Raw genomic sequence first — 27,088 nt, forward strand, 5'->3', positions numbered from 1 at the left:
TGTCCCGCACACTGAGAAACAGAGAGACTAGTCCTTCCTCTGTCCCGCACACTGAGAAACAGAGAGACTAGTCCTTCCTCTGTCCCACACACTGATGAAACAGAGAGACTAGTCCTTCCTCTGTCCCACACACTGAAACAGAGATACTAGTCCTTCCTCTGTCCCACACACTGAGAAACAGAGACTAGTCCTTCCTCTGTCCCACACACTGAGAAACAGAGAGACTAGTCCTTCCTCTGTCCCACACACTGAGAAACAGAGAGACTAGTCCTTCCTCTGTCCCACACACTGAGAAACAGAGAGACTAGTCCTTCCTCTGTCCCGCACACTGAGAAACAGAGACACTAGTCCTTCCTCTGTCCCACACACTGAGAAACAGAGATACTAGTCCTTCCTCTGTCCCACACACTGAGAAACAGAGATACTAGTCCTTCCTCTGTCCCACACACTGAGAAACAGAGAGACTAGTCCTTCCTCTGTCCCACACACTGAGAAACAGAGAGACTAGTCCTTCCTCTGTCCCACACACTGAGAAACAGAGAGACTAGTCCTTCCTCTGTCCCACACACTGAGAAACAGAGAGACTAGTCCTTCCTCTGTCCCACACACTGAGAAACAGAGAGACTAGTCCTTCCTCTGTCCCGCACACTGAGAAACAGAGAGACTAGTCCTTCCTCTGTCCCGCACACTGAGAAACAGAGAGATTAGTCCTTCCTCTGTCCCACAAACTGATGAAACAGAGAGACTAGTCCTTCCTCTGTCCCACACACTGAGAAACAGAAATACGACCCCCCCACCCGATTGCCAATGTGATATTTTTTTTATGAAAGACAAAAGAAAGACCAAAGATAAGCTGTAGACCCATACATGATTCACACAGACATTTCCCTTTGACTCCTGGATGTGCTTAACTGTGGGTAACTATGGAGGATGAATGTCTCTGAGTGTTGAGAATGAATTACCTGAGAATCTTTCTAGAGCGACTCTGCTCTCTAACTCCCACCATATGGACTAATTGTAACCACATGTGGCTTTGATAAAAGCTTAGTGGCAGCTCAACAAAGGCTGCCTCCCAAATGGAACCCTATTTCCTAGGACCCACAGGGATCTGGTCAAAAGTAGTGCACTATTTAGGGAATAGGGTGCCATTTGGGACATATCAAAAACGTTGCTCACAGCAGTTAGTGCATACAGAGGAGAACTGATACAGGCAAACCCCAGAAACCCATTCTGTCATTACTCTCAAACTAGGGAACCAAACAAACAAACAATGGGAAATATGAATTTCATTTGATATTTTGATCATTATGATATTTATGGGTTGTCATGGAGTTGAAAGAAAGTTAAGTGTTTCACAGAAACCTGAGAATCAATGAATGAATTGCACTTTTTTTGTGAGATTGCCGTTCAGGATAAAGCATTTCCAATGTTTGTGCATTCAATATGTGTGTGTGTGTGTGTGTGTGTGTGTGTGTGTGTGTGTGTGTGTGTGTGTGTGTGTGCATTGATTGTGCTTTACTGTACAGTACAGTATCTGCGTCATCAAGTAACACAGAAGATAGAATCAAGCCAAGCCGGAACAAAAGCCTTATGTCCAATATTCAGTCTTGACTCTGTGGGGGGGGACTTAGGGTGTGTTCCAAATGGCATCCCATTCCCTATATAGTGCACTACCTTTGACCAGAGTGCTATGGGCCCTGGTCAAAAGTAGTGCACTACATAGGGAATATAGTGTCAGACCTTTGTGTGGGTCCAGGTGCACACCATAGTTGACATATGAGTGCCCTACATTCTGCCATTCTGGTCTATAATCAAACCTTTGCCAGAGTTACGCATAATCTTCTGCAACGTGTTGGCTACCTTCTCCCTTTCATTAAGTATAGGTAGACTTTCAGAAACGTCTTTCTCTTCTTGTCTAGATGCTTACCGTGCATACAACGGCACAACTTCAAACAGCTAGTGCACACAGTTTGTATATAAAGGCTCCCATTGCTGGTCATTACCATGTGGTTTTATTGCAGAGCGCTAAGGAAGTGTGTTCCCCCTGAGATTGATGTGCTGTCTGACAATACGCTGTTTCAGGTTTCACTCAGTCTTTTATCTCGTGGGCTGTAGAAAGTGGCCGGTGGTTAAGGCCATCCAAGCCATAATGCTACCTGAAACTAAACTCGACTTTCAGTTTCTGATTTTTTATTTTTTTATAGTTGCAGCTAGAGAGTGGGCTACACCCACTGCCTGATTAGGAGAGAATGCAGGAATATAACTAGCTCTTCACACCGCTAGCCTGTATAGCTTTGTCCTGATCAGCCTTAGCCTATACAGCTTTGTCCTGATTTTATGTCAGCCTTATCCTATACAGCTTTTTCCTGATTTTATGATGTCAGCCCTAGCCTTTACAGCTTTGTCCTGATTTTATGATGTCAGCCCTAGCCTATACAGCTTTGTCCTGATTTTATGATGTCAGCCCTAGCCTATACAGCTTTGTCCTGATTTTATGATGTCAGCCCTAGCCTTTACAGCTTTGTCCTGATTTTATGATGTCAGCCCTAGCCTTTACAGCTTTGTCCTGATTTTATGATGTCAGGCCTAGCCTTTACAGCTTTGTCCTGATTTTATTATGTCAGCCCTAGCCTTTACAGCTTTGTCCTGATTTTATGATGTCAGCCCTAGCCTTTACAGCTTTGTCCTGATTTTATTATGTCAGCCCTAGCCTATACAGCTTTGTCCTGATTTTATGATGTCAGCCCTAGCCTTTACAGCTTTGTCCTGATTTTATTATGTCATCCCTAGCCTTTACAGCTTTTTCCTGATTTTATGATGTCAGCACTAGCCTATACAGCTTTGACCTGATTTTATGATGTCAGCCCTAGCCTATACAGCTTTGTCCTGATTTTATGATGTCAGCCCTAGCCTTTACAGCTTTGTCCTGATTTTATGATGTCAGCCCTAGCCTTTACAGCTTAAGCCCTGATTTTATTATGTCAGCCCTAGCCTTTACAGCTTTGTCCTGATTTTATGATGTCAGCCCTAGCCTATACAGCGTTGTCCTGATTTTATGATGTCAGCCCTAGCCTATACAGCGTTGTCCTGATTTTATGATGTCAGCCTCAAGAAGTAAAGGATTCTGGGTTGGGCATGGGGAGTTAATAATAATACAGGGTTTATACTGAACTATTCGGTACTGTTGAAAGATGTGTCACAACTCCATTCCTTAACCAGACGCCCTACTGTTCCTGCTCTCTCAGGGTTCAGTGAAACCCCACTAAGATTCAGCAGTTTGTATGTAAACATTTGATACCCTGGAGTATTATTTCAAATGCTAGTTAATGACCCTGAGTTAATGACTACTTGTTTGTGGTGTTCAGCCTGGACAGAGTGGAGAAAGCTGGGAATACTTGTGCCGTCCAAGATCAATAGATAGAAAAAGCCCCTCTGTTTGAATAACGAAGGAAATAGAAGCATTTCTCCATCTACATTTACTCATGGGGTTGGTTTCCATGCGGTTAAATGAGGAACTATGGATCACAGATAGGCTGACATATTAAAAGCCTGGGTACATTAAATTGGGCACAGTGGCCACAAAATCAAATCAAGAATCATTTTTTGTTGTTGTTGCTACTAAGAGCTACTGACAAACAGCTGCATGGGCTGATGATGCTCTGTGCATCGTCACGTAAAGTCAGACTCTTATTCAAGCTTCCACCGGAGATGAGGCCCTCAGCCCCTGAGTGTTATCCCACCCTGAGATAGGCCTCTGACAGACAGACAGTCAAGGATATGAGATCTCTACTCACAGTCTCTTTCTCACTGTCAAGCCTTCACAGTGCCATACCTGTGTAAATGAATTTGGCACAGTGGAAATCAAATCTAATCAGGAATCTCATCTGGAGCTTTCTGAGCTACTGACAGACAGCTGCAAGGCCCCGTGATCTAGTTCTGATGTACTAGGAGTTACTGACAGACAGCTGCAATGCCCCGTGATCTAGTTCTGATGTACTAGGAGTTACTGACAGACAGCTGCAAGGCCCCGTGATCTAGTTCTGATGTACTAGGAGTTACTGACAGACAGCTGCAAGGCCCCGTGATCTAGTTCTGATGTACTAGGAGTTACTGACAGACAGCTGCAAGGCCCCGTGATCTAGTTCTGATGTACTAGGAGTTACTGACAGACAGCTGCAAGGCCACGTGATCTAGTTCTGATGTACTAGGAGTTACTGACAGACAGCTGCAAGGCCCCGTGATCTAGTTCTGATGTACTAGGAGTTACTGACAGACAGCTGCAAGGCCCCGTGATCTAGTTCTGATGTACTAGGAGTTACTGACAGACAGCTTCAAGGCCCCGTGATCTAATTCTGATGTACTAGGAGTTACTGACAGACAGCTGCAAGGCCCCGTGATCTAGTTCTGATGTACTAGGAGTTACTGACAGACAGCTGCAAGGCCCCGTGATCTAGTTCTGATGTACTAGGAGTTACTGACAGACAGCTTCAAGGCCCCGTGATCTAGTTCTGATGTACTAGGAGTTACTGACAGACAGCTGCAAGGCCCCGTGATCTAGTTCTGATGTACTAGGAGTTACTGACAGACAGCTGCAAGGCCCCGTGATCTAGTTCTGATGTACTAGGAGTTACTGACAGACAGCTGCAAGGCCCCGTGATCTAGTTCTGATGTACTAGGAGTTACTGACAGACAGCTGCAAGGCCACGTGATCTAGTTCTGATGTACTAGGAGTTACTGACAGACAGCTGCAAGGCCCCGTGATCTAGTTCTGATGTACTAGGAGTTACTGACAGACAGCTGCAAGGCCCCGTGATCTAGTTCTGATGTACTAGGAGTTACTGACAGACAGCTGCAAGGCCCCGTGATCTAGTTCTGATGTACTAGGAGTTACTGACAGACAGCTGCAAGGCCCCGTGATCTAGTTCTGATGTACTAGGAGTTACTGACAGACAGCTGCAAGGCCCCGTGATCTAGTTCTGATGTACTAGGAGTTACTGACAGACAGCTGCACCACCCACTGGAGAGCTTTGCGGTTGAAGGCGGTGCAGTCTGCACAATGCATCACCGGAGCTTGATGACCCCCCCGCCTCTCTCTCTCTCTCTCTCTCTCTCTCTCTCTCTCTCTCTCTCTTTCTGTGTCTTTCTCTTTCTCTCGATCTCGCTCTCTCGATCTCTCTCTCTCTCTCTCTCTCTCTCTCTGTGACTTTCTCTCTCTCTCTCTCGATCTCTCTCTCTCGATCTCTGTCTTTCTCGATCTCTCTCTCGATCTCTCGATCTCTCGCTCTCTCTCTCTTTCTCTTTCTCTCTGACTGTCTGTCTGTCTGTCTGTCTGTCTGTCTGTCTGTCTGTCTGTCTGTCTGTCTGTCTGTCTGTCTGTCTGTCTGTCTGTCTGTCTGTCTGTCTGTCTGTCTGTCTGTCGGTCTGTCGGTCTGCCCTCTCCAATCCGGAACCTACTGACTGAGTTGAGTTGGTGCGTTCGTGTAGTAAAGCATGTTAACTGGGCTACACGCTTTAACAAGTTTCTGAGCTAATAGTGTCCGTTTACTGTCTGCAGTCTGACAGGGAGTGAGAGGACACTGCAGGGACACTGCTGGGACACTGCTGGGACAGATCTCAAACTGGACACGTTTCAGGACACCATTGAATGAGGAATAAGTCATCAGTCACTCAAATGGAAACAGTTAGGCCTCTCTGCCAAACCTCAAACAGTATTAGCAGGAGGCTAGGAGGCTAGGGGTTTAGGAGGCTTGGGGTTTAGGAGGCTAGGGGTTTAGGAGGCTAGGGGTTTAGGAGGCTAGGGGTTTAAGAAGCTAGGGGTTTAAGAGGCTAAGGGTTTAAGAGTTCAGGAGTCTAGGATGCTAAGGGTTTAGGAGGCTAGGGGTTTAGGAGGCTAGGGGTTTAAGAGGCTAGGAGTTTAGGAGTTCAGGAGTCTAGGATACTAAGGGTTTAGGAGGCTAGGGGTTTAGGAGGCTAGGGGTTTAAGAGGCTAGGGGTTTAAGAGGCTAGGAGTTTAGGAGTTCAGGAGTCTAGGATGCTAAGGGTTTAGGAGGCTAGGGGTTTAGGAGGCTAGGGGTTTAAGAGGTTAGGGGTTTAGGAGGCTAGGGGTTTAGGAGGCTAGGGGTTTAAGAGGCTAGGGGTATAAGAGGCTAGGAGTTTAGGAGTTCAGGAGTCTAGGATGCTAAGGGTTTAGGAGGCTAGGGGTTTAGGAGGCTAGGGGTTTAAGAGGCTAGGGGTTTAAGAGGCTAGGAGTTTAAGAGGCTAGGGGTTTAAGAGGCTAGGAGTTTAGGAGTTCAGGAGTCTAGGATGCTAAGGGTTTAGGAGGCTAGGGGTTTAGGAGGCTAGGGGTTTAAGAGGCTAGGGGTTTAAGAGTCGAGGTGTTTAGGAGGCTAGGGGTTTAAGAGGCTAGGGGTTTAAGAGGCTAGGAGTTTAGGAGTTCAGGAGTCTAGGATGCTAAGGGTTTAGGAGGCTAAGGGTTTAGGATGCTAAGGGTTTAGGAGGCTAGGGGTCTAGGAGGCTAGGAGTTCAGGAGTCTAGGATGCTAAGGTTTTAGGAAGCTAGGGGTTTAGGAGGCTAGGAGTCTCTCTCTACCCACCAGGACTGTCTGTTGTTCAGAACATTCCTTTTAGTGGGCTCTCTCTACCCACCAGGACTGTCTGTTGTTCAGAACATTCCTTTTAGTGGTCTCTCTCTACCCACCAGGACTGTCTGTTGTTCAGAACATTCCTTTTAGTGGTCTCTCTCTACCCACCAGGACTGTCTGTTGTTCAGAACATTCCTTTTAGTGGGGGGTCTCTACCCACCAGGACTGTCTGTTGTTCAGAACATTCCTTTTAGTGGTCTCTCTCTACCCACCAGGACTGTCTGTTGTTCAGAACATTCATTTTAGTGGTCTCTCTACCCACCAGGACTGTCTGTTGTTCAGAACATTCCTTTTAGTGGTCTCTCTCTACCCACCAGGACTGTCTGTTGTTCAGAACATTCCTTTTAGTGGTCTCTCTCTACCCACCAGGACTGTCTGTTGTTCAGAACATTCCTTTTAGTGGTCTCTCTCTACCCACCAGGACTGTCTGTTGTTCAGAACATTCCTTTTAGTGGTCTCTCTCTACCCACCAGGACTGTCTGTTGTTCAGAACATTCCTTTTAGTGGTCTCTCTCTACCCACCAGGACTGTGTCTGTTGTTCAGAACCTTCCTTTTAGTGGTCTCTCTACCCACCAGGACTGTGTCTGTGTGGTTCAGAACAGGACATGTTTTATGGCACCATAGAAGAAGTCACTGAGAGGAAGTAGTTAGGCCTCCAAGCCAAACCTCAAACAGTACTTTAGCGGGTTAGGAGTGAGAGGAGGAAGAGGACCTGGGCAGTGGACTTTCCTTTAGTGTGTGTCGCCACAGTCTGCTCTGCAGTGTTCTTTTTAGTGGTCTTTAGACTCTCCAACCACCAGAAACTGCCAGCGCATTTAGCATTTTGGTTTTGTCTTTACACAGACCTACAGTACCAGTCAAAAGTTTGGACACACCTACTCATTCAAGGGTTTTTCTTTATTTGTACTATTTTCTACATTGTAGAATAATAGTGAAGACATCAAAACTATGAAAAAACACCATGGAATCATGTAGTAACCCAAAAAAATATTTAAAATTTGAGATTGTTCAAAGTAGCCACCCTTTGCCTTGATGACAGTTTTGCACACTCTTGCCATTATCTCACCCAGCTTCATAAGGTAGTCACCTGGAATGCATTTCAATTAAGGGTGTAGGAGGCTAGGGGTTTAGGAGGTTAGGGGTTTAGGAGGCTAGGAGTTTAGGAGGATAGGGGTTTAGGAGGCTAGGGGGTTAAGAGGCTAGGAGTTTAGGAGGCTAGGGGTTTAGGAGGCTATGAGGCTATGAGTTTAGGAGGCTAGGGGTTTAGGAGGCTATGAGGCTAGGAGTTTAGGAGGCTAGGGGTTTAGGAGGCTATGAGGCTAGGAGTTCTGGAGTCTAGGATGCTAAGGGTTTAGGAGGCTAGGGGTTTAGGAGGCTAGGAGTGAGAAGACTTTGCAAATCTGTCTCAAACAACATACATTTTAGTCTAGGGCACCATTAAATACAGTATGTCACTGAGAGGATATAGTTTTAGTTTAGGGCACCATTAAATACAGTATGTCACTGAGAAGAGATAGTTTGGCCTCAAGCTCTGTGCCACACCTCAAACAATCTTTAACAAGCTAAGAGGAGTGAGTGAACTTTGAAGTTTCCTCTAGTGGTCTTTCTGTTCTCTCTACCCACCAGGACTGTCTGTTGTTCAGAACATTCCTTTTAGTGGTCTCTCTCTACCCACCAGGACTGTCTGTTGTTCAGAACATTCCTTTTAGTGGGGGTCTCTACCCACCAGGACTGTCTGTTGTTCAGAACATTCCTTTTAGTGGTCTCTCTCTACCCACCAGGACTGTCTGTTGTTCAGAACATTCCTTTTAGTGGTCTCTCTCTACCCACCAGGACTGTCTGTTGTTCAGAACATTCCTTTTAGTGGTCTCTCTCTACCCACCAGGACTGTCTGTTGTTCAGAACATTCCTTTTAGTGGTCTCTCTACCCACCAGGACTGTCTGTTGTTCAGAACATTCCTTTTAGTGGGGGTCTCTACCCACCAGGACTGTCTGTTGTTCAGAACATTCCTTTTAGTGGTCTCTCTCTACCCACCAGGACTGTCTGTTGTTCAGAACATTCATTTTAGTGGTCTCTCTACCCACCAGGACTGTCTGTTGTTCAGAACATTCCTTTTAGTGGTCTCTCTCTACCCACCAGGACTGTCTGTTGTTCAGAACATTCATTTTAGTGGTCTCTCTCTACCCACCAGGACTGTCTGTTGTTCAGAACATTCCTTTTAGTGGTCTCTCTCTACCCACCAGGACTGTCTGTTGTTCAGAACATTCCTTTTAGTGGTCTCTCTCTACCCACCAGGACTGTCTGTTGTTCAGAACATTCCTTTTAGTGGTCTCTCTCTACCCACCAGGACTGTCTGTTGTTCAGAACATTCCTTTTAGTGGTCTCTCTCTACCCACCAGGACTGTCTGTTGTTCAGAACATTCATTTTAGTGGTCTCTCTCTACCCACCAGGACTGTCTGTTGTTCAGAACATTCCTTTTAGTGGTCTCTCTACCCACCAGGACTGTCTGTTGTTCCGTACATTCCTTTTAGTGGTCTCTCTCTACCCACCAGGACTGTCTGTTGTTCAGAACATTCCTTTTAGTGGTCTCTCTACCCACCAGGACTGTCTGTTGTTCAGAACATTCCTTTTAGTGGTCTCTCTCTACCCACCAGGACTGTCTGTTGTTCAGAACATTCATTTTAGTGGTCTCTCTCTACCCACCAGGACTGTCTGTTGTTCAGAACATTCCTTTTAGTGGTCTCTCTCTACCCACCAGGACTGTCTGTTGTTCAGAACATTCCTTTTAGTGGTCTCTCTACCCACCAGGACTGTCTGTTGTTCAGAACATTCATTTTAGTGGTCTCTCTACCCACCAGGACTGTCTGTTGTTCAGAACATTCCTTTTAGTGGTCTCTCTCTACCCACCAGGACTGTCTGTTGTTCAGAACATTCCTTTTAGTGGTCTCTCTCTACCCACCAGGACTGTCTGTTGTTCAGAACATTCCTTTTAGTGGTCTCTCTCTACCCACCAGGACTGTCTGTTGTTCAGAACATTCCTTTTAGTGGTCTCTCTACCCACCAGGACTGTGTCTGTGTGGTTCAGAACAGGACATGTTTTATGGCACCATAGAAGAAGTCACTGAGAGGAAGTAGTTAGGCCTCCAAGCCAAACCTCAAACAGTACTTTAGCGGGTTAGGAGTGAGAGGAGGAAGAGGACCTGGGCAGTGGACTTTCCTTTAGTGTGTGTCGCCACAGTCTGCTCTGCAGTGTTCTTTTTAGTGGTCTTTAGACTCTCCAACCACCAGAAACTGCCAGCGCATTTAGCATTTTGGTTTCGTCTTTACACAGACCTACAGTACCAGTCAAAAGTTTGGACACACCTACTCATTCAAGGGTTTTTCTTTATTTGTACTATTTTCTACATTGTAGAATAATAGTGAAGACATCAAAACTATGAAAAAACACCATGGAATCATGTAGTAACCCAAAAAATATTTTACATTTGAGATTGTTCAAAGTAGCCACCCTTTGCCTTGATGACAGTTTTGCACACTCTTGCCATTATCTCAACCAGCTTCATAAGGTAGTCACCTGGAATGCATTTCAATTAACAGGTGTTCCTTGTTAAAAGTTAATTTGTGGAATTTCTTTCCGTCTTAATGCGTTTGAGCCAGTCAGTTGTGTTGTGACAAGGTAGGGGTGCTATAGAGAAGATAGTCCTATTTGGTAAAAGACCAAGTCCATATTATATTAAGAACAGTTAAAAAATTAAGAAAAACCCTTGAATGAGTAGGGGTGTCCAAACCTTTGACTGGTACTGTATACAGTGCCATGGAAAAGTATTTGCCTTCTTTCGCATTTTCTCTACTTTGCGTATTTTTTATACTGAATGTAATCAGATCTTCAACCAAAACCTCATATTGGATAAAGGGAACCTGAGTGAACAAATAACACACCAATTCCATATTTATTTCATAAACAAAGTAATTGCCCCCTTACACTCAATAACTGGTTGTGCCACATTTAGCTGCAATGACTCCAACCAAACGCTTCCTGTAGTTGTTGATCAGTCTCTCATGTCGCTGTGGAGGAATTTTGGCCCACTCTTCCATGCAGAACTGCTGTAATTCAGCAACATTTGTGGGTTTTCGTTCAAGTCCTGCCACAACCTCTCAATTGGGATTAGGTCTGAACTTCCAAAACGTCAAATTTGTTGCTTTTTAGTTATTTTCATGTAGACTTGATAGTGTGTTTTGGATCATTGTCTTGCTTCAGCTCACAGACGGTTGGCTTGTCATTCTCCTGTAGAATTCTCTGATACAGAGCAGAATTCATGGTCCCTTCTATTTAAGGCAAGTCATCCAGGTCCTGAGGAAGCAAAGCATCCCACAACCATCACACTACCACCACCATGCTTGACTGTTCTTACTGTAGAATGCAGTGTTTGGTTTTCCCCAGGCATAATGGGACCCATGTTGTATCAATTTGTTTTGTTAATTGTAAACTCAGGTTCCCTTTAGGTTTTGGTTGAAAAAAATACAGAAAATCAGAAAGGGGGCAAATACTTTTTCACGGCACTGTAAATCCAAAGGACCATTTGCTAACTAGCCTTGTTAGAACCTTTAGTAAAACCAGCCATCTGTAGTATAGGGCTTTACTGGGGTAAACTGACTTCTCCTTTAGTAAAACCAGCCATCTGTAGTATAGGGCTTTACTGGGGTAAACTGACTTCTTCTTTAGTAAAACCAGCCATCTGTGGTATAGGGCTCTACTGGGGTAAACTGACTTCTTCTTTAGTAAAACCAGCCATCTGTAGTGTAGGGCTCTACTGGGGTAAACTGACTTCTTCTTTAGTAAAACCAGCCATCTGTAGTATAGGGCTCTACTGGGGTAAACTGACTTCTTCTTTAGTAAAACCAGCCATCTGTAGTATAGGGCTTTACTGGGGTAAACTGACTTCTTCTTTAGTAAAACCAGCCATCTGTAGTATAGGGCTTTACTGGGGTAAACTGACTTCTTCTTTAGTAAAACCAGCCATCTGTAGTATAGGGCTCTACTGGGGTAAACTGACTTCTTCTTTAGTAAAACCAGCCATCTGTAGTATAGGGCTTTACTGGGGTAAACTGACTTCTTCTTTAGTAAAACCAGCTATCTGTAGTATAGGGCTCTACTGGGGTAAACTGACTTCTTCTTTAGTAAAACCAGCCATCTGTGGTGTAGGTCTACTGGGGTAAACTGACTACTCCTTTAGTAAAACCAGCCATCTATAGTATAGGGCTTTACTGGGGTAAACTGACTTCTTCTTTAGTAAAACCAGCCATCTGTAGTATAGGGCTTTACTGGGGTAAACTGACTTCTTCTTTAGTAAAACCAGCCATCTGTAGTGTAGGGGTCTACTGGGGTAAACTGACTTCTCCTTTAGTAAAACCAGCCATCTGTAGTATAGGGGTGTACTGGGGTAAACTGACTACTCCTTTAGTAAAACCAGCCATCTGTAGTATAGGGGTGTACTGGGGTAAACTGACTACTCCTTCAGTAAAACCAACCATCTGTAGTATAGGGGTGTACTGCGGTAAACTGACTACTCCTTCAGTAAAACCAGCCATCTGTAGTATAGGGGTGTACTGGGGTAAACTGACAACTCCTTTAGTAAAACCAGCCATCTGTGGTGTAGCAGTCTACTGGGGTAAACTGACTATTCCTTTAGTAAAACCAGCCATCTGTGGTGTAGCGGTCTACTGGGGTAAACTGACTACTCCTTTAGTAAAACCAGCCATCTGTGGTGTAGCAGTCTACTGGGGTAAACTGACTACTCCTTTAGTAAAACCAGCCATCTGTGGTGTAGCAGTCTACTGGGGTAAACTGACTACTCCTTTAGTAAAACCAGCCATCTGTGGTGTAGCAGTCTACTGGGGTAAACTGACTACTCCTTTCTGAGATGATCACTGTCTGTTTTACACAAAGCTGGGTATTGATAACAGTTTTCTTTTCGATCTCTTTTAAAACTAGCAGTAGGATGTGTTTGGTGGTTTAAACGAATAAGGAAATTACAGTGCATTAGGAAAGTATTCAGACCCATTCACTTTTTCCAAATTTTATTACTTTACAGCCTTATTCTAAAATGGATAAAAAAATAATAACAATCTCATCAATCTAAACCCAATACTCCATAATGACAAAGCAAAAACAGGTTTTTAGAAAATATTGCAAATTTATAAAAAATAAAAACAGAAACACCTTATTTACATAAGTATTGAAACCCTTTGCTATGAGACTCCAATTGATCACAGGTGCATCCTGTTTTCATTGATCATCCTTGAGATGTTTCTACAACTTGATTGGAGTCCACCTGTGGTAAATTCAATTTATTGGACATGATTTGGAAAGCCACACACCTGTCTATATAAGGTCCCACAGTTGACAGTACATGTCAGAGCAAAAACCAAGCCATGAGGTCGAAGGAATTGTCCGTAGAGCTCCGAGACAGGACAGTGTTGAGGCACAGATCTGGGGAAGGGTACCAAAATAAATGTCTGCAGCACTGAAGGTCCCCAAGAACACAGTGGCCCAGGGGCGAAAATCTGATATCAACTTTGGGGGGGACAATTACATGAAATTTTCTCAAGAGCAATTCCTGAGGGGGACACCAAAAGTAGTGCTGTAACACATAGCCTACATTGTAATATGGTAAATGTATATTGAGGAACCAAAGAAATAAGGTGTTTGCCGTACTCCTAACTACCGGTACCCAAAACTACACAACTACTCACAACAGCAATACCATTGCCTTTAACAAATCTTAGTTCAGTCACAAGTTTAAGTTGAGAGTGGGGGTATCCATGGCATTTTCCAATTATGTTCCTATTTTACAAGTAAAAAAAATGGAGAACCTTTCATAATGTTGCCAAACAAAGACTCAACAAACTTACCTGAGACTCCCTGTCTCTGCCAGTCTGTCCCTGCATATCTGTCCCCAACTCTGCTGTCTGTGTGCCATCTGTTGCCTAATCTGCGTAATTACATCATTGTGAAACATTTCCATTAGAATTTCATTTCTTTCTCATGAACATTTTATCAACTAGCCTTTGAGATATTAGGCTACTAGGGTTCTTACTTTGCGTTTTGGTGTACTGAAAAATACTCTGATGTCCGTCTTTTATTTTTCTGCCATTTTTCTACCTGGCTGGCTACACACACACACACACAATGTGTAAGTTATTTACAGTAGGAGATGGGCTTCTATCATCTTATCTTTTATCATTCTATTTGGGCTTCGATCTAAAAGGTAGCTAGCAAATGTGAAACAGATTAAAATGACAAGAGTTGACAGCTGTATGAGTTCACCATTTACACAACATATGCTGCAACCTTTTGTAATTTTAATAGTTTGTTTCATATTGGCTGGCTTTCAACAATAGCTGAATTTGCAAAGCTAGCGAGCACCAATTCAGTTTCAGTGGTGTTTGCTATAATCTTTGCTACCCGGGTTAAATAAAATAAATAAATAAAAGTTCACTTGCGACAATTTAGCTTTTGCAACGAGACCATTAAATATATTTAAGACAATGGTAGAAGAGAGTGTAGTTCTGTTCAGTTTGGACTTCAGTTTATCGCTAACCTTATCACAGGGACTTTGAAGCACTAACTTACATCATCTGCATGCTGATCTCGGAATAAATTGACGATAGCAAAGATTCCATCTTTGACGAGGCCACATAAATGGAATAGGTACTAGCTAGCTTTATAGTTCATATTTGCGCGCTAGCTCTGCATATTCAGCTAGTGTGTGTGCGCGATTGACTGGATTAACCTCACGTCAGTTACGTTCATTGAGTGCCTTTCAGACAGTAGATACGACCCCTCTGTTACCTTGCCAGTGGATCAAACCATTGTGAGGAAAAGGGTGGGGGGGTCGCAATCTTTGAAACTTAAAAACGCGCTATTAAGTGTCTATAATCAGCACAATTGCTTTCATTGCGTATTATTAATATTATTTAAATTACATAGTTATGTTTCAGTGATATATTGGGGGGACAAATCATATTTTTTCCCAGGATGGGGGGTCGTCCCCCCCGTCCCCCCGCGATTTCCGCCCCTGCAGTGGCCTCCATTATTCTTAAACCTGCTTCAGAGCACTCAGAACTTCAGACTGGGTCAAAGGTTCACTTTCCAACAGGACAACGACCCAAAACACACAGCCAAGACAATGCTGGAGTGGCTTCAGGACAAGTCTCTGAATGTCCTTGAGTGGCCCAGCCAGAGCCCAGACTTTAACCCAATCGAACATCCCTGGAGAGACCTGAAAATAGCTGTGCAGCAACGCTCCCCATCGACCCTGAATGGGAGAAACTCCCCAAATACAAGTGTGCCAAGCTTGTAGCGTCATACCCAAGAAGACTTGAGTCTGTAATCGCTGCCAAAGGTGCTTCAACAAAGTATTGAGTAAAGGGTATGAATACTTATGTAAATGTGTTATTTCGTTTTTTTATTTTCCTCCCGTCCCCACGACATCCTTCCTGCTCCACGACATCCTTCCTGCTCCATGCCCCCTCCTGTCCCAGGACATCGTCCCTGCCCCCTCGTGTCCCAGAACATCCTTCCTGCTCCATGCCCCCTCCTGTCCCAGGACATCCTTCCTGCTCCATGCCCCCTCCTGTCCCAGCCCGGGGACATCCGAGCTGAGTGGTGTCAGGTTATTGATCAGAGAGAGAGGAGGTGATAAGGATCATCTGGTGCACATCTGTCAGGTGAATCGCTGGTAGACCTCCATCTCCTCCATTTCTCATCACTCTGGTATCCTTTCATCTCCTCCATCTCTCATCAATCTGGTATCCTTCCATCTCCTCCTCCTCCTGGTATCCTTCCATCTCCTCCATCTCTCATCACTCTGGTATCCTTCCATCTCCTCCTCCTCCTGGTATCCTTCCATCTCTCATCACTCTGGTATCCTTCCATCTCCTCCTCCTCTTGGTATCCTTCCATCTCCTCCATCTCTCATCACTCTGGTATCCTTCCATCTCCTCCTCCTCCTGGTATCCTTCCATCTCCTCCATCTCTCATCACTCTGGTATCCTTCCATCTCCTCCTCCTCCTGGTATCCTTCCATCTCCTCCATCGCTCATCACTCTGGTATTCTTCCATATCCGCCTCCTTCTGGTATCCTTCCATCTCCTCCATCTCTCATCTCACTGGTATCCTTCCATCTCCTCCTCCTTCTGGTATCCTTCCATCTCCTCCATCTCTCATCACTCTGGTATCCTTCCATCTCCTCCTCCTCCTGGTATCCTTCCATCTCCTCCATCTCTCATCACTCTGGTATCCTTCCATCTCCTCCTCCTCCTGGTATCCTTCCATCTCTCATCACTCTGGTATCCTTCCATCTCCTCCTCCTCTTGGTATCCTTCCATCTCCTCCATCTCTCATCACTCTGGTATCCTTCCATCTCCTCCTCCTCCTGGTATCCTTCCATCTCCTCCATCTCTCATCACTCTGGTATCCTTCCATCTCCTCCTCCTCCTGGTATCCTTCCATCTCCTCCATCGCTCATCACTCTGGTATTCTTCCATATCCGCCTCCTTCTGGTATCCTTCCATCTCCTCCATCTCTCATCTCACTGGTATCCTTCCATCTCCTCCTCCTTCTGGTATCCTTCCATCCCCTCCATCTCTCATCACTCTGGTATCCTTCCATCTCCTCCTCCTCCTGGTATCCTTCCATCTCCTCCTCCATCTCCGCTGGCAGTGAGAACCTTTTTCTGCTGTTGCCATATATTCTCAAACCCCAGCACTAGCTCTTCTACAGTCCCAGCCCTGTCTGTCAGCCAAACACCACAGTAGCATCTAAACAAATAATTTACACTACCACAGTAGCATCTGAATGGATGGCTGGATTATTTGGAAATAGTATGGGAAAGGGGATACCTAGTCAGTTGTCCAACTGAATGTAGTCAACTGAAATGGGTCTTCCACATTTAACCCAACCCCTCTGAATCAGAGAGGTGCGGAGGGCTGCCTTAATCGACATCCACGGCACCTGGGGAACAGTGGGTGAACTGCCTTGTTCAGGGGCAGAATGACAGATTTTTACCTTGACAGCTCATGGACTGGCCCAACGCTCTAACCCCTAGTCTACCTGCCATCCCTACACTCTAACCACTAGTCTACCTGCCGCCCCTACGCTCTAACCACTAGTCTACCTGCCGCCCCTACGCTCTAACCACTAGGCTACCTGCCGTCCCTACACTCTAACCACTAGGCTACCTGCCGTCCCTACACTCTAACCACTAGGCTACCTGCCTGCCCCTACACTCTAACCACTAGTCTACCTGCCTGCCCCTACACTCTAACCACTAGGCTACCTGCCGTCCCTACGCTCTAACCACTAGTCTACCTGTCTACCCCTACACTCTAACCACTAGGCTACCTGCCGTCCCTACACTCTAACCACTAGACTACCTGCCTGCCCCTACACTCTAACCACTAGTCTACCTGCCGTCCCTACGCTCTAACCACTAGTCTACCTGCCGTCCCTACACTCTAACCACTAGTCTACCTGCCGCCCCTACACTCTAACCACTAGGCTACCTGCCGTCCCTACACTCTAACCACTAGGCTACCTGCCGTCCCTACGCTCTAACCACTAGTCTACCTGCCGTCCCTACACTCTAACCACTAGTCTACCTGCCGTCCCTACGCTCTAACCACTAGTCTGCCTGGAATCTGCTGCTTTGTTTTTTTTTCGTGGATACATTTTTGCAACAGATGTTGTAGAAATCTCTTTTGTTGCTGAGAAATTCCTTGTACATTGAACAATAAAAAGGTCACTTAGCAGACGCTTTTATCCAGAGCAATTAGGGTGAAGTGCCTTGCTCAAGAGCCTATTTTTCACCTAGTTGGCTCAGGGATTCAATCCAGTAATCTTTCAGTTACTGGCCCAACGCCTTTAACTGCTAGGCTAGCTGCCTCTCTATTGTGCATTTGAACAGCATTTAATCAACAAACACAACCACATTTAAAAAAAGAAAATACTGCGTGTTGACAATCTGCACATGTGAGGTTTGAACTTGCAACGTTTGGTTTCTAAGCCATGTCTTTTATCCTCTCCACACCTGGGAAGGAGGAACTGTGGACTTGTAGGGTATTTTACTTTTAAAAATGCTTTGAAAGTTTGTAATTTCCACTTTGTAATTTCAGACTTGATTTGCCCTGATAAAAAATGTATCAACCCCTACAAAAATGTCCATTAATCATAATCCATATAATAATTCACATTGCCTGGCTCAAATCAAGATTTTACGTCTGTATCTGTCTGATGTATAAAATCCTTTCTCTGTTTTGTTGAGGGGAGTTGTGTTTGGCCGACTCCAGTTTGTGAAAGTTCACACCGGGTTCCACTCCTATCAGCTTAGAACAAGAAGAAGAGACTTCAGTGGGCACGAGATCACACACATTGGACAATTGAGGAGTGGAAAAACATTGCTTGTTCTAACGAATCCAGGTTCCTGTTGAGTCATACTTATGGCAGAAAGCAGGATGAGTACATGGCCCCATCCTGCCTGGTATCAACTGTACAGGCTGGTGGCGAAGGTGTAATGGTGTGGGAAATGATTTTCTGGCACACGTTAGGTCCCTTGATACCGATTGAGTCACATTTCCATGCGCCAAAGAATTGAGGGAGTGGGGTCTGACAACTGAGGGAGTTTGGTCTGACAACTGAGGGAGTTTGGTCTGACAACTGAGGGAGTTTGGTCTGACAACTGAGGGAGTTTGGTCTGACAACTGAGGGAGTTTGGTCTGACAACTGAGGGAGTTTGGTCTGATAACTGAAGGAGTTTGGTCTGACAACTGAGGGAGTTTGGTCTGACAACTGAGGGAGTTTGGTCTGACAATGGTCTGACAACTGAAGGAGTTTGGTCTGACAACTGAGGGAGTTTTGGTCTTACAGCTGAGTGACTTCCTAATATGCATGGCGTAGACCAGGACCTTCTAACAGAGATTGGTTATTTCTTTAGTTTAGGACGGATATCCCATCCCTCTCCGTACAGTATGCATCAGGACTGACCATCATCACCATCAGTGTCCAGCCGATTGCCTGGCTGTCTGAGTCAGAGAGGCCAGGGATTTCTAACAGAGTGGACTGAAACAGACACCAGTGATTATCACTGTGGTTTATGTCGGATAACACAGCTCCTCTGTGTGTCAGCAACCTAAACTGACCTTTGACCTTCTAGGGCGGCATAACGGAGACTTCCTGTAGTGTGTGTAATCCCAACCCGCTGCCGCTGCCTGCTGACACCCAGGAGCCAGGGCACTATGTATGCATCCCAAATTGCACTCTATTCCCTACATAGTGCACTACTTTTGACCAGAGGCCTTGAGACTAGTGCACTATGTGGGGAATAGGGTTCCATTTGGGACACAGCCAGGAAGGAGGGGATGGTTACGTAACAGACGTCAGCAACAGGACAACAGCACATTAACGTCACATCCAAGTAAATGCTTCTTGTTGATACTGGTTTTCATGCAGATCAGTTTGTCTGGGTAAAGAGGAAATGTTGAGTAACACTCTGTATGACGCACACACAGGTCATATGAGAGCAATTATAATTCCTTATGATACCAAAAATACACTTTTTATTACTAATTTCCATGTAGATAAGCTTATCTTGGGTTGTCTGGATGGAGAAGACATCTTTATAAACATCAGACAGGAAGGAGCAACTACAAGTCATAGCTCATGAATTTTACTCCCACTTAGATATAGAATTCCCCATGTATGACTGTCTTACTGAGATGAAACCCATGTCTTTCTGTTCCTATCCTATCGTCTCTGGGTGGTCTCAGACATGAATCTTACTTGGGAAAAAATGACAGAAGAACCAATGTCACCGTAGTCTATGGTGGTTAGTATAAACGTCAGGGATTTGGGGGGGACCTGGGCTCATAACTGAATCCAGGAGCTCTGGATTCCAAACATCTCTCCACTGTGTGATCTGATCTCACCAAGGGTTGCAGCGGTTACATAACCAACTGACAAATCCATCGAGCTGGGAGTCCCGTCACGGCAGGATGCTCTGTCCCCCCAACCCTGGGTGGACCCCCCCTCCAAGAAACCGCCCCTGCCCCACAGCGCCAGCTCTACCCCTCTCTAATTCCCAGCACTACCACTCCAGTACCAGCCCTGGCCTGCTCTAATACCCAGCACTACCATTCCAGTACCAGCCCTGGACCTCCGTACCCCTCTACTCCGCTCCCTTAGTGTAGATTCACATTGGATGCCTATTCTTCTGCTTGTTCAACAGTAAAATGGAGTAAAATACTACATTTTTGTGTTTTATTCTTCATTTTCTTTGTAAAGTGTGTTGTGAGTGAAATAGGAAACTCCCTTAATATTTTTATCAGAAATGTATCAAATCAACTGGAATCTTACTGTTGAAAAAAACTGATTCTATCTATCTGTCTGCTACACTACACTCCAATGTGTCCAGATCACATGACTCAAAACACCTAGGAAACACATCCCTGACAACTCCAAAGACATGTAGTAATCATTTCTGATGGACATCCCTGACAACTCCAAAGACATGTTGGAATCATTTCTGATTGACATTCCTGACAACTCCAAAGACATGTAGTAATAATTTCTGATGGACATCCCTGACAACTCCAAAGACATGTAGTAATCATTTCTGATGGACATCCCTGACAACTCCAAAGACATGTAGTAATCATTTCTGATGGACATCCCTGACAACTCCAAAGACATGTTGTAATCATTTTACTGTTAGTCCCGTGTGGCTCAGTTGGTAGAGCATGGTGTTTGCAACGCCAGGGTTGTGGGTTCAGTTCCCACGGGGGACCAGTATGGGAAAAAAATGAAATGTATGCATTCACTACTGTAAGTCGCTCTGGATAAGAGCGTCTGCTAAATGACGTAAATGTAAAAGATTTCTGATGGACATCCCTGACATCTCCAAAGACATGTAGTAAGCATTTCTGATGGACATCCCTGACACATGCAGCCTCCTGGCCTTAACAGGCCTATGTTTATTAATGCTTTTGCCTTTATGGAGTCTTGTTGGCAGTTTGTTGTTAAGAGCGAGGATCTGCGGGAGGTAGCTAGCTAACGTAAAGCGGTGGTGTATCAGAGGAGATGTGTTTTTGGGGAGGAAGTGAGAGGAAGCTGCCTGAGCTGCTGGCTCTTGGGGTCTGAAGATTGGAGCCATGTGTTCTGTAAATGATGAGGTAAAGCTGATAGCTTGTAGCATCTGGAGGACATTTACTTTGGTTGTGTCCAAAATGGTAACATATTCTCTTTTGAACAACGGCCCCCGTATGGGCTCTGGTCAAATGTTGTGCAGCATTATATAGGGAAATAGGAGGCCATTTCTGACTCAGACTCACTCCCTCTATACATACGACATGGGATGTATTGACTTGGCTCTGGTCCACAGACGTACAGTACAGGCAGTGGTGGAAAAAGTACTCCATTGTCATACTTGAGTAAAAGTATAGATACCTTAACAGAAAATTACTCAGGTAAAAGTGAAAGTCACCCAGTAAAATAATACTTGAGTAAAAGTCTAAAAGTGTTTGGTTGTAAATGTACTTCTAAAATGGTTTTAATTGGTCGAGCATGGCACTTGCGATGCCAAGGTTGTGAGTTCGATTCCCACAGGGGACCAGAATGAAAAAAAGTATGTAAATGTATGGACTCACTACTGTAAGTCACTCTGGACAAGACTGTCTGCTAAAATGACTAAAATGTAAGTACAGTGGTGTTGTGGTGTTGTAAGTGTATACCCACTGGTTGCAGGTTATTGTAAACGATAAATGGAAAGATGGCAGCAGAGATTCACCATCTTCAATATAACACGTTGGGAAACTGTAATCACTTCAGTGATAGTATTATAGTATTACATCATCTATTTACACTGTAATTACATGGCCGTTCTGTTAATAAAACATGAATAAACTGTTAAAAACGGCACTCGGGACCATCAATCCCCTCAAAGTAACTGAACACAAGTCATTTCTGAACAACAGGGTTCTGATGTCTTAACCTCTCAGAGAGTCTTCAAGTTCCTCCTGGGATATAGCCAAAGTATTGCTAATTCTAAAAACAAAAACACCAAAGTTGTAGAAATGTAAGGGGTATTGAGAAAAATGACAGTTAAAAAGAGAGAAAGTTAATGAAATATTTGACAATGAGTATGTTCCAAATGGAACACTATTCCCTATGTAGTGCACTACTTTGAGCAGGACCCTATGGGCAAAAGTAGTACACTACAAAGGGAATAGGGTGCCATTTTGGACACATTTCAAAGTCTTTCCTGTTATGAAACCGTAGTGAAAGTAGTAGAGGTCCCTTCTGTCAACAGAACCCTTACCAAGTCTCTTTACTTTATGTCCCTGCTCGAGTCACGGATTAAAACACCACTACTACTGGTTTAAGTGACAACCTCCTTCTCAGATCCTTATCAGCCCCCATTGTAACGGCGGACAATTTTTATTTGATTTAATAATGACATTTGAGTCGTCAGAGAAAAGTTGACCAAATAAGAATAATATCAACCCAGTGTGGTGGAAGTTACAAGGGCTGAATCACAAATGACTCCCTATTCCCTATGTAGTGCAGTAATAGCCATAGGGCTCTGGTCAAAAGTAGTGCACTACGTAGGTAAAGGGTGCCATTCGGGATGCAGACTAGGCCAATATGGGCCAATCTCCCAGCAAGGTACAGTAGGAAGCAAAATGGGAAGAATGTGAGCAATTCCCTTGATCCAATTTGGAGGGGCATAGCATGTCAGGAGGCATCACATTAAGGTGCTGGGCTGCATTAAGGTAGCAGAAGGCCAAACATTAATTTACCTTTCTGACGGTCATATTAACAAAGTAGTGCTGGGGGGAGTAATGGAATTGGTTTGGTTATTTCTGGGATACACGCATACTTGGGACCTGGAAATACATGTGTTGTGACTTGGGTGAAAGGTAAAGAAAAAGTACAAATACATAATATATAAGATAATGATAGATGAGTGGCCTGGGAAAACCCTTCAGCATTGTGCTGTATCCTACCTGTCTGTCTCTCTCTCTCTCCACTCTCTCCATCCATCGTCTGTTAAATAAAACATATGTTGAGTGACCTGGGACAACACTTAAGCTAATCTTTGTGTAAGTAGGATTACTGGTATTTAGTCCGTGATTTAAACAGTGAAAGTCCATTTGGTCCGTGATTTAAACAGCGAAGGTCCATTTGGTCCGTGATTTAAACAGTAAAGATACATTTGGTCCATGATTTAAACAGTGTAGGTACATTTGGTCCGTGATTTAAACAGTGAAGGTACATTTGGTCCGTGATTTAAACAGTGAAGGTACATTTGGTCTGTGATTTAAACAGTGAAGGCACATTTGGTCCGTGATTTAAACAGTGAAGGTACATTTGGTCCGTGATTTAAACAGTGAAGGTACATTTGGTCCGTGATTTAAACAGTGAAGGTACATTTGGTCCGTGATTTAAACAGTGAAGCCACATATGGTCCGTGATTTAAACAGTGAAGGTACATTTGGTCTGTGATTTAAACAGTGAAGGTACATTTGGTCCGTGATTTAAACAGTGAAGGCACATTTGGTCCGTGATTTAAACAGTGAAGGTACATTTGGTCCGTGATTTAAACTGTGAAGGTACATTTGGTCCGTGATTTAAACAGTAAAAATAAATTTGGTCCGTGATTTAAACAGTGAAGGTACATTTGGTCCGTGATTTAAACAGTGAAGGTACATTTGGTCCGTGATTTAAACAGTGAAGGTACATTTGGTCCGTGATTTAAACAGTGAAGGTACATTTGGTCCGTGATTTAAACAGTGAAGGTACATTTGGTCCGTGATTTAAACAGTGAAGGTACATTTGGTCTGTGATTTAAACAGTGAAGGTACATTTGGTCCGTGATTTAAACAGTGAAGGTACATTTGGTCCTTGATTTAAACAGTGAAGGTACATTTGGTCCGTGATTTAAACAGTGAAGGTACATTTGGTCCGTGATTTAAACAGTGAAGGTACATTTGGTCCGTGATTTAAACAGTGAAGGTACATTTGGTCCGTGATTTAAACAGTAAAGATACATTTGGTCCGTGATTTAAACAGTGAAGGTACATTTGGTCCGTGATTTAAACAGTGAAGGTACATTTGGTCCGTGATTTAAACAGTGAAGGTACATTTGGTCCGTGATTTAAACAGTGAAAGTACATTTGGTCCGTGATTTAAACAGTGAAGGTGTCACGCTCGTCGTTAGAAATGGTGGACCAAAACGCAGCAGGTATGTGTATACTCATCTTCTTTATTTACGGGAAAAAAAGGCAGAAAAAAACCAAACAAACACGTATACAAAAATAAACAAACGATGAACGACAAAATGACAATCTTGACGGCAACATAGCAATCCAAGAACAATCTCCCACAAAATACAAGACAAACACACCCAACTAATATAGGACTTCCAATCAAAGGCAACACCAAACAGCTGCCTTCAATTGGAAGTCCACCCCAATTAACTCAACATAGAAACACACTCACTAGACTACACATAGAAATACATAAACATAGACCATAACCCAAAACCCGGAAATAATAAATCAAACGCCCTCCTAACTAACACACCACCCCGAACCACATAAAACAAATACCCTCTGCCACGTCCTGACCAAACTACAATAACAATTAACCCTTATACTGGCCAGGACGTGACAGAAGGTCCATTGTTAGTATAAGATCAGGATTGTGGCCAATGCAAGCAATGTTTAATGCTTTAAAAAACATTATGTTCTTAAAAAAAAGAATTCCATTCATATACCATATGAAACATTATCCAAAGCAACATATTTATGCACTGGTTATAAATCAAAATGTTGAGATGGTTGAAACTTGGTTGCTATCCAACATGCTATTTGACAGACAGAATATGCGTCATCCAAGAATATCTATTGTCTTCACCTAGCAACACATCTTATGATACAGACATATTTTGGCATGATTTTGGGAATACAAATTTATTATCATGTTGGCGTCTCGGCCAAGTTATTAGTTGAGCGTTCTGGCGGCTATATCGATCTCTTGGGTTTATATTTTGCAGGAGCTGCAAGTCGATCCAATTTTTTATGGATTCCTGACGAGGAGAGGGACAATTCTGTCTGAGGGTGCTGGGTGGGGTGGTTGATTTCGCAATAGTTCTTCTGGCCTAACATCAACATCAAGATGAGAGAGGGTAAATGTTTTCAGTGTTTTCAGCCCAACTTAGTTATGCCGTTCGCCTCATTGCGTTTGCATGCATTTCCGACACACAATGTTTTGGTTTTTCCATAATCCTCGCCAGCCAATTAATATGGCTTTTATCGTGTCTTTGTCACTTTAATCATTCCACCAGCGGTGGCCTACCACAGGGAAACACAGCGGGCAAGTCATTTAGTGTTGCAAATCATCGCTAACTGTTGTTGAATATTATTGAGTTGCTCGTGACACTACATTGCCTACTTCTCATTTCACTGTCGTGAAATAGGAAATCATTTTATTTATTGCCATGGTATTTATTGCCATGGTAATCTCACCCTTAAGTTACCTCAGCTCTACTTCTCAGCCTTTCTTGAGATAACTTATTATCTTAACACCTAATGTTACATTGACAGCGGTTTCACACTTTTGAACCAGCTGCTGTGAAATGAAGCTGAGACAACTAATAAGAGAGAGATACAGACAGAGAGTGATGCAGAGAGAGGGATGCAGAGAAAATGATACAGACAGAAGGAGTGATGCAGACAGAGTGATACAGAGAAAATGATGCAGACAGACTGATGCAGAGAAAATGATGCAGACAGAGAAAGTGATGCAGACAGATGGAGTGATGCAGAGATAATGATACAGACAGAAGGAGTGATGCAGACAGAGTGATACAGAGAAAATGATGCAGACAGACTGATGCAGAGAAAATGATGCAGACAGAGAGAGTGATGCAGACATATGGTGCAGACAGACTGATGCAGAGAAAATGATGCAGACAGAGTGAGTGATGCAGACAGAGAGAGTGATGCAGAGAGAATGATACAGACAGAGAGTGATGCAGACAGAGTGATGCAGAGAGAGTGATGCAGAGAGTGATGCAGAGAGAATGACCCAGAGAGAGTGATGCAGAGATAATGATGCAGACAGAATGACGCAGACAGAGTGATGCAGAGAGAGTGATGCAGAGAGAGTGATGCAGACATAGTGATGCAGAGAGAGTGATGCAGAGATAATGATGCAGACAGAATGACACAGACAGAGTGATGCAGAGAGAGTGATGCAGACAGAATGACGCAGACAGAATGACGCAGACAGAATGATGCAGAGAGAATGACACAGAGAGAGTGATGCAGACAGAGTGATGCAGACAGAATGACGCAGACAGAATGATGCAGACAGACTGATGCGGAGAAGATGATGCAGACAGAATGATGCAGACAGAGTGATGCAGAGATGGTGATGCAGAGAGAGTGATGCAAAGAGAATGATACAGACAGAGTGATGCAGAGAGAGTGATGCAGAGAGAATGATACAGACAGAGTGATGCAGAGAGTGATGCAGAGAGAGTGACGCAGAGAGAGAGAGTGATGCAGAGAGAATGATGCAGAGAGAGTGATGTAGAGTGTGATACAGAGAGAGTGATGCAGAGAGAATGATGCAGACAGAGAGATGCAGACAGAGAGATGCAGACAGAGAGATGCAGGGAGCGTGATGCAGAGAGAGTGATGCAAAGAGAGTGATACAGACAGAGATAGTGATGCAGAGAAAATTACGCAGACAGAGAATGATGCAGAGAGAATGATACAGACAGAGTGATGCAGAGAGAGTGATACAGAGAGATTGATACAGAGAGTGTGATACAGAGAGAGTGATGCAGAGAGAATGGTGCAGAGAGAATGATGCAGACAGAGAGATGCAGGGAGCGTGATGCAGAGAGTGATGCAAAGAGAGTGATACAGACAGAGATAGTGATGCAGAGAAAATTACGCAGACAGAGAATGATGCAGAGAGAATGATACAGACAGAGTGATGCAGAGAGAGTGATGCAGAGAGATTGATACAGAGAGAGTGATACAGACAGAGTGATACAGAGAGAGTGATACAGACAGAGAGAGGGATACAGACAGAGAGAGTGATGCAGAGAGAGTGATTAAGAGAGAGTGATACAGAGAGAGTGATATAGACAAATAGAGTGATACAGAGAGAGTGATACAGAGAGAGTGATATAGACAAATAGAGTGATATAGAGAGAGTGATACAGAGAGTGTGATGCAGAGAAAGTGATTAAGAGAGAGTGATACAGAGAGAGTGATACAGACAAAGAGAGTGATACAGACAGAGAGAGTGATACAGAGAGAGTGATTAAGAGAGAGTGATACAGAGAGAGCGATACAGACAAAGAGAGTGATGCA

The sequence above is a fragment of the Salmo salar genome, chromosome ssa05, assembly GCF_905237065.1.
Source record: "Salmo salar chromosome ssa05, Ssal_v3.1, whole genome shotgun sequence".
In the NCBI taxonomy this organism is placed as follows: Eukaryota; Metazoa; Chordata; class Actinopteri; order Salmoniformes; family Salmonidae; genus Salmo; species Salmo salar.